This window comes from Mustela lutreola, chromosome 7 (assembly GCF_030435805.1).
Source record: "Mustela lutreola isolate mMusLut2 chromosome 7, mMusLut2.pri, whole genome shotgun sequence".
NCBI lineage: Eukaryota > Metazoa > Chordata > Mammalia > Carnivora > Mustelidae > Mustela > Mustela lutreola.
In genome coordinates this window covers 33,136,090-33,152,026 of record NC_081296.1, presented here as the reverse complement: position 1 = coordinate 33,152,026, position 15,937 = coordinate 33,136,090, and the positions used below count along the sequence as shown (strand labels likewise).

General features: G+C 38.0%; 1 protein-coding gene across 3 annotated transcripts in view; it reads left to right on the top strand.

Annotated features, from left to right (window-relative positions):
* Window positions 1-15,937, top strand: part of OCA2 (OCA2 melanosomal transmembrane protein) — a 455,591-nt gene that overhangs the window by 351,385 nt on the left and 88,269 nt on the right. The window lies entirely within an intron of this gene.

Here is a 15,937-nt window from a genome sequence, read left to right as displayed (position 1 = left end):
ATAGTACTTTCTATGGATTCTGTATAATGCGGAGTTGGCCATTAGGCAATTCTGTGTGAGCTTCCCTATGGAAGTAGTTTCGCTAGCACTTGCTGATATTCACATGCATGAATGGGAGGTATTGTCTGTTTAGTTCCACTTTAATTAATACTAAAAGAAAGAAGGAGCTCTCCTGTTAATTGGTGTGTATTAGCATCAGATCTAAGATGGCAGCGTGTTTTCTGGGGGGATCTAATTGTCAGGACCACACCACTAGGCATGGTTTCTAAACCAGCCGTGCTCCAAAGTGGATGGTTTTCCATAAGAAGAATCTAGCTTGGAGATCATATAATCCAATAGGAAATAAATCATAGCTCATAAGACTGAAGATAACAGAAGCATAAGCTTCTGTAGGAATTTAAGGTAGTAAATGGGGAGTAGGGGAGAATGCATGTGCCCCAGAGAAAGTCAGTTGGTGTGGACCTCCCCACAGCATCCCCACTTGGCTGGGGCCTTCTGGTTTGGGGATTGCCCAGGACCTGTGCTGACGCAGGCTGTCACCACAGAAGTGGCCTCTGCCCACACACGGTGTCTGTGGCCCACTATGGGACTCAGGATGGCAGCTGGCCATACCTCTAAAAGGTAGCCAACTGCCTGACTTCTTTCTGGTTTTCAGAGGGGTCCCAATGCAGAGCTGCTAGCTCCAGGGGTACATGAATTCTTTGAGATTTTATCACACATAGCTTTTGCTTCTCCTTTTGGATGCAGGCTCTTTGAAGGTTTGATCTACTAAGCAAAGATCTTCCTTCCCTAGGAAAGAATTTCTGTTGGAAACGAGCAGAGTGCTGACCCCCCAGAGCACTTTCCTTTAATTGGTTCCTAATGAACCCCCCCCCCAGGGTCCACCAGATATACTTGTATCTGACAAACCTCCAGCCTTGATGGCCACTTCTGAGTATCTAGGATCTCAGCAGCTTCACAAAACCAGTGAAAGAAAATTGGCATGGAAGGTGTGTGAGAGGCCCAGACTGAGGGTGCTTTCCCGGCTCTCTCACTCATGGCTTTGCCAGCTGTTCTGGAAAACCTGGTTCCACGATAAGCAGTAAACACACAGTGGTTGATACTATCACTTAGTATTTAGAAGGATAGTATTTAGAAAGATAACAGATGTATATTGTGCAATGTCATATGTCTTTCTGGGAGTTTAAGCCAAGGCTTTCTGTTGCCTTTTCTGAATGGATATAATGTAATCATATAATCCGTTGAGGTCTGAGGCATAGCTCTGCCATGGGCTCGGCCCTGACTAAGCTTTTGTTTGATACCAGTTTCAATAATGACATTGGCTGAACAGGATAGATAATGATATGAACTCATAAAGACACATCTGGCACATAGTAGGCACTATGCAAGAAATGTGTCATTATTTGAGCTGAAACACTGAGGATCAAAGGTCAGATAATCAGATAATCTGCACCAGATCAAACAAGAGGCAGAAACAGAATGGAGGAGCTCATGCTTATTTTGCTCCCTGCTACCTCCCTCAAGGCACTCACCAGACAGCCCTAAGAGAAGAAGCTTTAGAGCAGTGCATGGAAAGGGGGTAAATCACACCTCAGTAACAGGGCCTCATCCCTTGCATTCAGTGTATTCCACAGCCCCCATGTGTGCTGTGGGGGTGCCAGAAGGGCCAACTACCAAGTGTGTGGCAGTGATGAAATGTGGCAGTGTGTGCTCTTTCCTGAGTGCTGCAGAGGGTCTCAGAGCCTATGGATAGGTATATCCACTCATGCAGCCCACGAAAGCCTCTCCCAGACACTCTCAACACCACCACCACAGTCCATAAGAAAGCATACACAAAGGACAGGGCTCCCTTAGAATGAGCCAGAAGACCGCTACACAGTGTTGCCTCTCAGGCAGGCCCATGCATCCTGTAGCATAACGTGGGAACTTAGAGAATCTGTCATCCCTGTTCTTACCACATTTGATGTCAGGCTGCTGCTCCAGTGAAACTCTTGTCTGTTCCAGAGTGTTCCAGGGACTTCCTTTCATGGAAGTGGAACAATCACAGCTGAGTTGAAGGGGAATCTGTGTAGTGAAACCATTGCGTACACTCTGGAGGAACTCTGTTGGTGTCAGAATCACAGGCCCAGGAAGATGTAAGGGAATGATGCTGAGGAGTGAGATGGGAACATGGGGATGCACAGAGGCCTGCCTCCACACCAAATCTGTCAACCTGACTGTGTGCCTGGCTTTCCATCTTTTCATGTAGTTCCTCTTTCCCACTGCGTGGAGGACTGACAGGTTAGAGTGAACCATAAAAGCTCTTTGAGTGAATGAATGAATGAGTGGATGAGTATGAAGGACTGGATGACACAGAGTTTGAGGTGATATCCTGCTCTCAAATTCTATGATTCTATGCATAGAAGAAGTAAAGCAAGAACTAACAAAGCTTCATAGCTAAATAAAAATCTCATGAATGTTTTTTCAGTAATAAAGCAGCAACTGAAGAAGAATCAGTATTTTACTTTTAAAAAACCAAACCCTGACCATCTTGGCAGGAGAAAATCTCCAGCTAAGATTCATCTGCAATTACTATTTTTTTTTTTTAATGGTGAAAGCTGTTTTCACATTGTGTTTTGCTGGGCTAGCTCATTGTTTTTACTTTATGGGCACTGTAAACATCCCTGAAGAGTATAGATAACATTTTCATAGTCCAATTTTAGCAGTAGTTTACTGAACACTCATAAGACGTCACATAACTAATTCGCTATCAGCTTTATACTTTCCAAACCTGGCTGAGCTACACATCGTGATAAATTTTTGGTCCAAATGGAAGAAGTGTTCCACATTATAAGATGCCAGCTTTGAGTATCAGAGCCCCATTGATCTGTGTCTATGTTAGTCAGTCCATTAGTTCCATCATGGTTTTGCTTCACTCAAAGCTGGTTGGACCAGAAATAAAGCAGCATTGTCAGTGATTATAAGGATAAGGTTTAGAGTTTGTAAACAACCTGGGGAGCTGTCAGACCTGCAGATACCAGGACTGCCTTATGCCCTGCATGCCCCTCCTCTGAAAGCTGTGCTGTACTCACCTGGGACCTCAGTGTGACCATGGGCCAGCACAGGGCACATCTCTTCTCTGCCCTTCTCTCCAGCCTGTAGTCCTCAATTCAGACTCTACTCTTCCTTCCAATTTAGGGGAACAAAGTCAAGTTTTATCGGCCATGGGGGACTCAGAAATAAATTAGTTTCCTTCCTTGGTGCACAGGAGATTAAACTCTGATGAAGAAAGACAGGTAGACTCCAGTGTGATTATAGCCCAGTATACTGTGGAAATTTGAAGAGTTGTGGAAAAGCAAAGCTCCTAACTCAGCTGTGGTGGGTTCACATTTAGGGGAAGGTGCAGATTGCACAGATAATTCCAGAAGAACCACACAGAGGAAGGGATAGTTATAGTGAAGACATACGATGAGGCTGGGTGGTGGGCAGGCTTCCAGAAAGGACTCTGCAGTCTCATGCAGGTGAGAAATTCTATTTATTAACCAGTGGATAATTTTGCCCATAAAACCCAATTAGATATCCACTGCCACATAAAAGATAAAGTAGGAAAGGGAAAGGTAGCTTGGGCAAGGAGACCAGCTGTGAGGCTTTTTCTGTGTTTCTTTGTAATGCCATAATGCTTTTCCGTTTTTGTGCATGATAAACATTAGCTGACTGAGAGAAACAATATTCCCCTCTTACATTTCCTATGAGACTCTCCTATACTTCAAGCCCTTGGAAGCTGTGGCTGTTTATCATGGTTTTTTACCAACATCCAGCTCTGTGCCTCTATAATGAACCCTCAGAACATGATGAGTAAATGCATGAACTAAACATGAATACTTTCACCCTCAGCTAATGAGGCAACAGGAAACTGACAGAGTACAACGCCGGGCCTATGTTAATCACCCACTCTCCTCCTCAACTGGGATCATAGTGCAGCAACAGGGAAATGGAGCATAGAGGTCTTGAGAAACTTTCAGATTAGAAAGTTTGCTCCCTATCACTGTGGGACATATGCAGATATTTGCTCCTTTTGAGGGCGGGGGAAGGAGATGTAAAGGAATTCTTAACTTACTCTATTCTGTGTTCTCCCAAACAAACTTGTGGTATTCCTAATATCTTGTTCAAAGTCCCTTTGTTGAGGCTATCTCCTGATTGATCATCGGTCTCATCCCTGTTGGATTTACCGACTCTCGGATTTTCACATCTTTACTTCAATGTGGACATCTTTTCTTTGCATTCAAATTTATTTACAAACTTTAGTTTGCAGATGTAGCAAGCATCAGAAAATGTTGTTAGTTTTTTTTTTTTTTTTTCGGTATTGTTATTATGACATCAATACTTGGAGAGTTTATTCCTGGATAAAGAAAACCGTTCTAGACAATCTCCATGTTGATGACCCATTTCCTATATAGAGAAGTGCAAAACTTTAAAGTGGGGCAGTTTTCTCTAAGATGTGAAGATAATTGCTCTGAAGGCACCTTGAAGATGAAAAGAGCCCTGATATCAAGGCCTCTGGGCCCAGTTGTCAGCTTTAGCAGTCACCACATGCTGTTTCCTCCTCCCCAACATGGTGACCATGTTGTTTCCCACAAAGTGTTGTGCAGGATGGAATAGAACCACTCTGAAAGCAGAATACAAAAGTAAATTTATAGCATTGTCTTTGAAGGCTTTTAAAATAAACTTATTTTTTTTTAAGATTTTATTTATTCATTTGAGATGAGAGAGAGAACACAAACAAGAGACTGGCAGAGGGAGAGGGAGAAGCAGACTCCCCACTGAGCCAGAAGCCTGACTGTGGGGCTTGATCCCAGGACCCAGAGATTATGACCTGAGCTGAAGGCAGGTCCTTAACAATCTGAGCCCCTCAGGCACCCCAAAGTGAATTTATTTCTAAAAAATTAAAATAAAATAAAATGAACTTATTTCTGAAAATAATGATGTGCTATATATTGGCTAATTGAATTTGAATAAAGAAAAAGAAAATGACCATTGTGAAAAGAAAAAAAAAAACAAAAAATGAACTCATTTCTAAAAGGAAGACTGTCTCAGGAGTCACAAATTCAAGTGAAAAAATCAGAAATTAACTAGTTTGAAATATCTTCTGACTATTTAGCTAACCCAAATATTGAATAGTGAAAATATCCTTTAACTGTAGCTGTAGAATGTTAGTGACAATTTCAGATGTGGTAGTGCAAACTTGGTGAACATTCTGCCTTTTATGTACCTGGGATGATATGCTCCTGGTCTATCTCTCAGGCTGGGCACACATGAATAAAGCAGAGGCCCCCAATATTCACCTTCTTGGAGCCGTGCCTTCAGAGGTTGGGGTTGCAAAGTTCTGCCAATTAGAGAACCTTTACTTCCACCCACTTCTAATAGCACATCCTCCAGGCCCTGAATGAGCTCTGCCAAGGATGGGAGAGTGTTTACTTTAGAATGTAAATTTTGCATATTTCTTAGGGAAATTTGCTCTTAACATTGAAATTCATAAGAAGAAAACATACACAAGGGAAAACAAGTATTAAAGGTATAGCATTCAGAGACCCTAGCAAAATATATAGTCCAAGAAATTGATGCAAATTACAAGGAATCCATTTTCCACACATTTTACATAGAGATTTAAATTTTTAATTTAAATTTCAATATACATGTAGTAAAATTCAGTCTTATAGTGTAGAGTTCCATGAATTTTTAGGAATCTGTTGCTTCATATCTAGCACCACGATCAAGAAACAAATCAATTCTATTACCTGGGAAAAAAATTCCTTTATGCTGATCCTTTATAGATAACCCCTTCCCTCACCTGTGACTGCTGACAACCACTGATTTAATTGCCAACCTATAATTTTTCCTTTACCAAGATGTCATAAAAGTGGAATAATGGGGGTGGCTAAGCATAAGTGGGAGCAAAAGGTAGTTGGGAAATCTCTGTACCTTGTTAAAGTCTTTTGGGTCTGCTTCTTTCATTTACCAAAATGCATTGAGATTCATCTATGCTGTTGCATATATCAGGAGTTTGTTCCTTTATATTTCTGTGGGTTATTCTGTTGTTGAGTGATCAGCGGTTTGTTTATTTACCAGTTGAAAGTCATTTTTATTTTTTCAATTTTAGATAAATATGAATAGAGCTATTCTGAGCACTCATGTTCATGTTTTCAAGTGAACATAAATTTTCTATTGAACATGCCTGGGAATAGGTTGCATGCAATTTGAGGGTCTAGTGACAAAGACTCTGTATCTCAATTCAGTTTGGTTTTTTTTTAAAGATTTTATTTATTTATTTGACAGACAGAGATCACAAGCAGGCAGAGAGGCAGGCAGAGAGAGAGGAGGAAGCAGGCTCCCCATTGAGCAGAGAGCCCCATGCGGCGCTCAATCCCCGGACCCTGGGATCATGACCTGAGCCAAAGGCAGAGGCTTTAACCCACCGAGCCACCCAGGTGACCCTCAATTCAGTTTTTAAAAAATGAGAATAATTGAGGTATAATTTCATCAATAAACTTGGCCCTTTTTAGATGTTTAGTTCAATGAGTTTAGACAAATATATATAGTCATGTAACCACCATCTCAACTGAGACAGATTATTTCTCCCCAAGGTTCCTGGGTAATCCTTCATGTTCATTTCCTTCTCCTACCTAAGAACTCAACTGATTTCTGTCTGTGTAGTGTTTCAGTTTGTTTTGGGTTGTTGTTTGTTTGACTTTTTTTAGCTTAGAGGTTTAAAAATTATTTTAAATAATTATTTTTTATAGTGGTTTTAGGTTCACAGCAAAAGTGAGAGGAACGTATAGAGATTTCCCCCCTGTCTCCACTCAAGCACAGCCTCCCCCATTTTCAAAACCCTCCACCAGAGCGGTGTATTTGTTGTAATTGATGAACCTGCACTGACACATCATTATCACCAAAGTCCATAGTCTACATCAAGGGTCACTCATGGTATTTTACATTGTATGAGTTTAGACAAAGTTATATGTCTTACATCTGTCATTATAGTATCATACAAAGTATTTTCACTGCCCTAAAAAAACCCTCTGTCATCACCCCACCCCAACCCCTGGCAACCAATGATGTTTTCACTGCCATCATGGTTTTTCCTTTTCCAGAATGTATTTATTATAGCTGGAATCACACAGCCTGTAGACTTTTTAGTTTGGCTTCTTTCACTTGCAATATTCATTTAAGGTTCTTCCATGTCTTTTCATGACTTGATAGCTCATTTCTTTTTTTTTTTTTTTTTAAAGCTCATTTCTTTTTAACACTGAATAATATTGCATTGTCTCTATGTACCAGCTTGTATATCCAATTACCTACTGAGAGGCACCTTCCAAGTTTTGGCAAATATGAATAAAGCTTCTATAAATATCCACGTGCACATTTTTGTTTGGATGTAAATTTTCAGTTCCTTTGGGTAAATAACCAAGGAGTGCAATTGTTAGAGCATATGGTATCAGTATGTTTGGCTTTGTGAGAAATTGCTAAACTACCTTTCAAAGTGGCTGCACCATTTGGCATTCTCATCAGCAGTGAATGAGAGTTTCTGTTCTCCACACTTTCACCAGCATTTGGTGTTATCAGTGTTTTGGATTTTATTCTAACAGGTGTGTAGTGGTTTGTCATTGTTGTTTTTTCCTTAATGACATCTAAGGTGGAGCATCTTTTTATATGCTTATTTGCCATCTTTATATCTTTTTTGGTGAGGAGTTGCCTCCATAGTTTCACTGTTTTCAGAATCTCATAAAAATGGAATCTAGATCCTTCACTTGACATAATGTTTTTGAGATCCAATCATGTTCTTGTTCTTATCAATAGTTAAATGTCTCATCTTACTTCTGAGTAGTATTCTATTGCATAGGTATACCATCGTCTACCCAGAGGTCTTCATGTACATGTATGTTTTCATTTCTTTTGGAAAGATACTGAGCCATAGAATTGCATGGCCATGTGGTTTGTGTACATTTAACTTTTTGAAGTTGCTGTATGATTTTGTATCATTCCACCATTAATGTGTGAGAGTTCCAGTCAGATTTGATTTTTAGCCATTCTAATATGAGTGTGTATTGGTAGGTGGTTTTAATTTACATTTCACTAATGACTAATGATGTTGAACCTGTTTTTAATCTATTGATGTCCTTTGGTGAGATATCTATTAAAATCTTTTGCCTTCTAAAAATTGGATTATTCTCTTATTGTTAAGTTTTGAGAGGTTATTATATTCTTAAGGTATGAGTTCTTTGTTACAGCTGTGATTTGCAAAATTTCCTTGTCTTTCCATTCTTGCAATAGTATCTTTCTCAGACAAAGTTTTGAAATTCTGATAAAGTCCAATTTATAAGTTTATTCTATTGTGGATCATGCTTTTTGTGTTATATCAAAGAAATCTTTGCTAGAAAGACAATTATCATATTGTTTCACTCATATGTGGAACATAAGGAATAGTGTGGAGGATCACAGGGAAAGGAGGGAAAACTGAATGGGAAGAAATCAGGACGGGGAAAACATCTGAGGGTTTTGAAGGGCTGGGGGGGTGGGAAGTCGGGGTACCAGGTGGTGGGTATTATAGAGGGCACGGATTGCATGGGGCACTGGGTGTGGTGCAAAAATAATGAATACTGTTATGCTGAAAATAAAAAATAAATAAAAAAAAAACACATGTGAAACTCTGCTCTGTGAACCAAACTGGGGGTTACAGAACAGAGGGGCTTGGGGTTTGAGGTAACCAGGTGATGGGTATTAGGGAAGGCACATGTGGTGATAAGGGGTGGGTGTTATATGCAACTAATGAATCATTGAACACTACATCAAAAACTAATGGTGTACTATATGTTGGCTAATTGAACATAATAAAAAAAAAAGAAATCTCTGCTTAGTACAAGGTCACAGACTTTTTTCTTTTAGGTATACTTCAATAAGTTTTACATTTTTCTTCTGGGTCTATGATCCTTTTTTGAGTTTGCTTGCTTTTGTTTATGGTATAACGAATGAGTAAATATTCATTTTTGTGCCATGTACAGCATCATTTATAGAAAAGACTATAACTTTTACATTGAGCTGCTTTGGTATTTTTGTAAAAAATCAAACAAAAGGTCCATACATTTAGTAAGTGTTCCAGGATATATGACAGCTAGAGTAGGCTTTGATAAGTTCCAATGGGTACTTTAAGAACCATACTGTTTTTCATAGCAGCTGCACTATTCATTTTACATTCCCACTTATAGTGTATAAAGGTTCTAATTTCTTCACACCCTTGCCAGCACTTGATATTTTGTTGTTATTTATTTATTTATTTTGATGGTGATCATCTTTATGCGTGTGAGGTGATTATCTCGTGGCTTTGATTTGCATTTCCATGTTTATTAGTGATATTGAGCATCTTTTCATATGCTTGTTCATTTGTGTATTTTCCTTGGGAAAAGGTTTTAATTTTTAGTCCTAAAAATATGGGCCTTTCTCTTTTTGTTGTTAATTTGTACGAGCTACTTATATTCTGGATATTCATCCCTTATCTGATATATAGTTAGAAAATATTTTCTATTCTGTAGGTTGCCATTTCACTCTGGATTGTTTTGTTTGCTGTACAGAGGTTTTTAAATTTGATGTAGTCCTATTTGTTCATTTTTGCTTTTGTTGTCTGTGCTTTTGGTGTCATATGCAATAAGTGATTGCAAAATCTAATGTCATAAAGCTTTTCTCCTTTTTTAAAAAAAGTTTTTCCAGGAGTTATATAGTTTCAAGACTTACATATGAGTCTTCAATTTGATATAATTTTTGCTTATGGTGTGAGGGGTCCAAATTCATTCTTTTGCATATGGATGTCTAGTTTTCCAAGCACCATTTGTTGGAGAGACTGTCCTTTCCCCATTTGTAGCCTTTGAATCATTGCCAAAGACCATTTGATCAGATCTGCAAAGGCTTATTTTGGAGCTCTCTATTCTCTAGACTACTCATTGGTCAATAGGTCTATCTTTATGACAGTGCCAATATGATTTTGATTACTATGGCTTTGTAGTATGGTTTAAAGTCAAGACATGTGGGTCATTTATTTTTTATTTATTTTTTATTGTGTTATGTTAGTCACTATATAGTACATCATTAGTTTGTGATGTAGTGTTCCAAGATTCATTGTTTACACCTAACACCCAGTACTCCATGTAATACGTGCCCTCCATAATACCCACCATCAGGCTCACCCATCCCTTTACCCCCTCCCTTCCAAAGCCCTCGGTTTGTTTCGCAGAGTCTGCAGTCTCTCATGGTTCATCTTCCCCTCTGATTTCCGCTGGTTCACTTTTCCCTTCTTTCTCCTAATGTCTTCCATGTTATTCCTTATGCTCCACAAGTAAGTGAAACCATATGATAATTGACTTTCTCTGCTTGACTTGTTTCACTCAGCATAATCACCCACAGTGAATATCATTCTCAATGGGAAAAGCTCACAGCCTTCCCTTTGAGATCAGGAACATGACAAGGATGTCCACTCTGGCCACTGTTGTTCAACATAGTATAGAAGTCCTAGCAACAGCAATCAGACAACAAAAAGAAATAAAATGTATACAAATTGGCAAAGAAAATATAGCATCAGTTTTAATGTCTCTTCTTTCATTTCTGATCTTCAAAATTTGAATTTTTTCTCTTTTTTATTTTAGTCTAGCTAGGAATTTGTCAGTTTTGCTGATCTTTTTAAAAAATCAGCTCTTAGTTTAACTGATCCTTTTCTGTTGTTTTTCTATTTTCTTCATTTGTGTTTTAATTTTTATTATTTTATTCTTTCCACTAACTTTCATTTGTTCTTTTTTTCTAGTTCCTTGAGGTGTAAAATTTAGTTGTTGATTTAAGACATTTCTTCTATTTTAATGTAGGCATTTGCTACCTTAAGCTGTCTTCTTAGTGCTTTTCTGAATTCCATAAGTTTTGGTATATTGTGTTTTCATTTCCATTGTCCTAATACATTTTATTTTTTTTTGTGGTGCGGCCAGTATGTCACATCTTTAAAAATCAAAGTATAATTAACATACAGTGTGATGTTAGTTTCATAATGATTCAACAATTCTGTTCATTTCTCAGTACTCATCAAGATGAGTGTACTCTTGAACCCCCTTATCCATTTCACTCATTCTCCTGCCCACATTCCCTCTGACAACTGTCAATTTATTCTCTATATTTAAGATTTATTTTTTCTTTTGTTTCTTTTTTCTTTCTTTGTTTGTGGAATTATTGGATAAAATGGTATTTCTATTTTTAATTACTTGAAGAGCCTCTATACTATTTTCTATAGTGGTCACACCAATTTGCAGTCCTACCAAGAGTGAACAAGGGTTCCTTTTTCACCACATCTTAGCCAACACTTGTTATTTCTTGTGTTTTTTATTTTAGTCATTCTGACAGGTGTAAAGTGATATGTCATTGAGGTTTTAATTTGCATTTCCTTAATGATTTGTGATATGAACATCTTTTCATGTGTGTGTTGTCCATTTGCATGTTTTCCTTTGGGAAAAAAAAATATTTATTCAGGTTCTCTGCTGATTTTTTAACAAACAATGCTTAGGAAACTGGATAGTTAACATGCTAACTGGACCACTTTTTTATGCCACAGGTAAAAATAAACCCCAAATGGATTAAAGACCTATGATGAGGTCTGAAATTATGAAACGTCTAGAGGAAAACATAGTAATTTTTTTTGACATTGGCTACAGAAACACTTTTCTAGATACATCTCTTGCTTTTTCTTGGATCCTTACCTGTTCAGTAGTATTCCTCTATCAGTAATTCTTACCCCATGTGTCTTAAAGTTTGTAGTCTCCTGTGGCTTTCAGGAGTTGAGCTGCTAGTTCCTGTGGTTTTCCCTAGTCTGGAACCAGAGCTGTGCCTCTTTTAACCATTTGAATTTCAAGGGTAAGGGTAATGGAGACCAATGGAGGGTCTCTTTTAACCATTTGAATTTCAAGGGTAAGGGTAATGGAGACCGATCCCTTATGCACCTCCTAGAAATGATGCAAGTTTTATTCTCTTTATTTCCTCAGGTTTATGGAAGGGATCTAGGCATTGGTCCACTGCTTCTCCCAAAATGTCTGATACCAGGGAGGGTGTAGGGCAAGTGTGAGTAAAAACACCATAAAAATATTTACTGTTTCAAATGCAGTGATTTGTTTATTGATTGGTTGTTTACTTTATTGCAGTAGATCCTTGACTGATTTCCAAAATTCCTCTGAAGTTATTTTGGTTAGTTCTTAGTTGTTTATTTAATGTTGCTGCGGGAAAAAGGGCAAGGAGCTTCCTAGTTCACCATTTTGCTTAGTTTCATTCTTTTTGTAATAGTAGAATGAAATTCCATTGTAGAGATATACCAAATGTTTTATTTATCCATTCATGCATTGATGGACATTTCTGTCATTTCTACCTTCTTGCTATTGCAGATAGTGCTTCTGTAGTCATGGGTGAACGTATATAGGATTTGTTAGAATACCTGTTTTTAATTCTTTTGTATATATTCCTAGTTGTGGAATTGTCAGGTTTCTCTTATTTTTGAAATATATATATATTTTTGCTGCATATAGAATTTAATGTAGACATGTTTTTCTTTCCAGCACTCTAAAGATGCCTCCCCATCATCTTCTTGTTGCATAGTCTGGCAAGAGCTCTGCCATAATTTTTTTGGGGGGGAGGGTTGTTTTTCTGTGCATAATGTGGGCTTTTCTCTGGCTACCTTAGCCAATTTCTCTGTCTTTGATTTTCAACATCTAAGGTTTGACTTTGGTTGTTTTGTTTTATAACATTTATTCAGCATGGTGTTTTCCATGCTTGTTAGATTTGTGATGTGATTTCATTAGAGATTCCTGGATATTATTTTTTTGCCCCATTCTCATTTTTCTTTCCGTACCTTTAGGATTCTGGTTACACACATTAGATGATTTGATATTGTCCTACAATACTCGGATGCATTGTTATTTTTTCCTCTTTTTTTTTCTCTTCATTTTTCAGTGTGTATAATTTTTTTGGTCTGTATTTAAATTCACTAATTACTTTCTCGATTTGTCATGTCTGCTGATGAGTCTGTCAAAGGCACTTTTCATTTTTGCTAATATGATTCTCATTTCTACAATTTGCATTGAAATCTTTCTCATAATCTCTATCTCTCTTCTCAAATTACCCATTGATTTTATATATTGTTCACATTTTCCATTAGAGTCTTTAACATGTTAAGCTCAGTTATTTAAGGGGCGGGGGTTGGGAGGTTGGGGGAACCGGGTGGTGGGTATTAGAGAGGGCACGGATTGCATGGAACACTGGGTGTGGTGCAAAAACAATGAATAATGTTAAGCTGAAAAAAAAATAAAAAAATTTATAAAATAAAATTTCTAATCTGGAAATGTTATGACTGATTCTGGCTTTATTAGTTACATTATCTCTTGAGAGTATATTGGCTTTATTCTAGCTTATTCATATGTCTCAAATTTTTTGTTGAAAGGTGGATGAGAGAAACTAAGGCAGATATTCATTAATGCTTGGAAATTAATGCACCTTTTCTTCTGTTAGGTCTTTCATGTGGATATTTGATTCAGACTGGTCACGAATTGACTTGGTGTGTGTCTTGCTGCTTGATCACCTTTAGGTGCCATAATTCTCAATCTTCTAGTGTTATCTTGTGTTTAAGATTAGGAATTGGTTTTTCAAAAATTTTTTTTCAACGTCCTTTTCTTCCTCATTTTTAGGTCTTTCCTTTGCACCGAGTTACAGAGAATCTCTCTCCATGCTTTTAAAGCACAATACTATTATTTGTAGCGCAACACTTGTTCACCTGGTAGGAGTGTAGTGGGTGTCTTTGTTATTTGCATCATACTTTTTTCTCAAGTAGGCACCATGTCTCTGAGTCTTGGCTCTGTAGCCTTTTAGGTTCCTGCCCCTCCCAAGCTGTGTTTCTCATTCCATACACTGTTCTTGCCTCACCTTCTGGACGTATGGCTTTATGTCTGTTTCTTTCCCTTGATTGAAATAGATTCTCCTCAGTACCATGGGAGTAGAGTGTTTGCTGCTGTCTTTGGCCCATAGTTGTAGGCTTTAGTCCCTGAGGAGATTATGGATAAAAATCTGGATCTGGTGTCATTCCTTCCAGCAGGAAGTGCTGATGTCTCTGCCAGACCAGCACCACAAGGGATGATTTTTCAGGACCTGGCCAGTTTCTTCTGTGAGTACTCAATGAGGTCCATGATGAAGATACTGCATTCCTCTTTCATCTGAAGTCCCCAAGATTTCTATATTCTCTTGTTTTTATTTCACATTCTGTTTTTGCCAATTTGTTGAAAGATGTTGACTAAGTTGTTTGTGGTATTGGCTGACCTATGTCTGCAAGTGATTACCCTCCATCTCTCTTTGCAGGTGCATACTTTTCCTTAGACTTCAGGTTAGTTAGCTGCTCCAACATATCAGCTCTAGGGAGGTTTGTGAAGTTTTTGATTTGAAGTTTGCCTGGATCTTTTCTGCTGTATGATTCAGAATGATGTTCTTTCTGCTTTCTTCTAACTGGAAGTCTTTCATGGAAATTTAACTTACCAGGATGGGAGTCACTTTGATATATTCATTAAATCAAAGTATATAATGTGGGGGAACAAATTTCAAAAACTGACTGAATCCTCTCTTGATAACATTTTGGTAATTCACCTTCACATATATTTTCCAGAATGACCTTCACTTTTTTGTTTTGGGACCTGTGTTCACACAGTGTTTCTCATCTAGAATGCTCACCCAGATCCTCCCTGAGTGCCAGTAACAACTCACTGTTTAAAGTCCAGTTAGAACAATACTTTCTGAATAAAATATTCATAGTGCATCATAGCAGGGTGTGTTTTTTAACTGGTCCCATTTAGGACGTAATTACTTATGCCTTATGCTACCCAGAACACTGTGTACATTTTCCTATAATCCCATACACCTAGCCTAGATGCCACTATAGTAAAACTCTGATGAGTGATTTAATGAACAAGGCTTAGTCAGAACAAGTTAAGAATAATTTAACATATATAGTAGTTGTTTATGGATCTGTCTTTTTTACAAATTTATGAGGTACTGAAGGCAAAATTTATCTTATTTACTTTACAGTTCTTATGGCGATAGTAGGTTTCTAATATATATTAATAAGTGAATAAACAAAAACCTTTAAAGATTGATACTCAGTGGCACGTTCAGGAAAAGCAAGGAGAAAGGGAATGATGAAGTGGAGAAGAAAAGGAAGGATGCTGAATTAGGTGCCACAAAGACTCCCATGGTCAACCATTTTCCAGTCCCCATTCTGCTAAGGCATGACCATTTAGCACAGTGCCTGCAAATTAATTTATGGGAGGTTTTCTTTTCTTCCCCACCCCCTTTTTTTTTTTTACTGTGCACAAAATTATTTTTTATGGTTTTATGTTAGTCACCATAAAATACATCATTAGTTTTTGATGCAGTGTTCCAAGATTCATTGTTTATGTACAACACCTGGTGCTCCATGCAATACATGCCCTCCTTAGTACCCAACACCTGGCTCACCCATCTTCCCACTTCCTTCCCCTCTAAAACCCTCAGTTTGTTTCTCAGAGTCCACAGTCTCTCATAGTTCATCTCCCCCACTGATTTCCCCCAGTTCACTTTTCCTTTCCTTCTCCTAATATCCTTCATGTTATTCCTTATATTCCACAAGTAAGTGAAACCATGAGATAATTGACCTTCTCTGCTTGACTTATTTCACTCAGCATCATCTCCTCCAGTCCCATCCATATTGATGCAAAAGTTGGATATTCATCCATTCTGATGGCTGAGTAATATTCCATTGCATATATGGACCACATCTTTATCCATTCACCTGTTAAAGAGCATTTTGGCTCTTTCCATAGTTTGTGATTGCAGACATTGTTGCTATGAACATTGGGGTACATATGGCCCT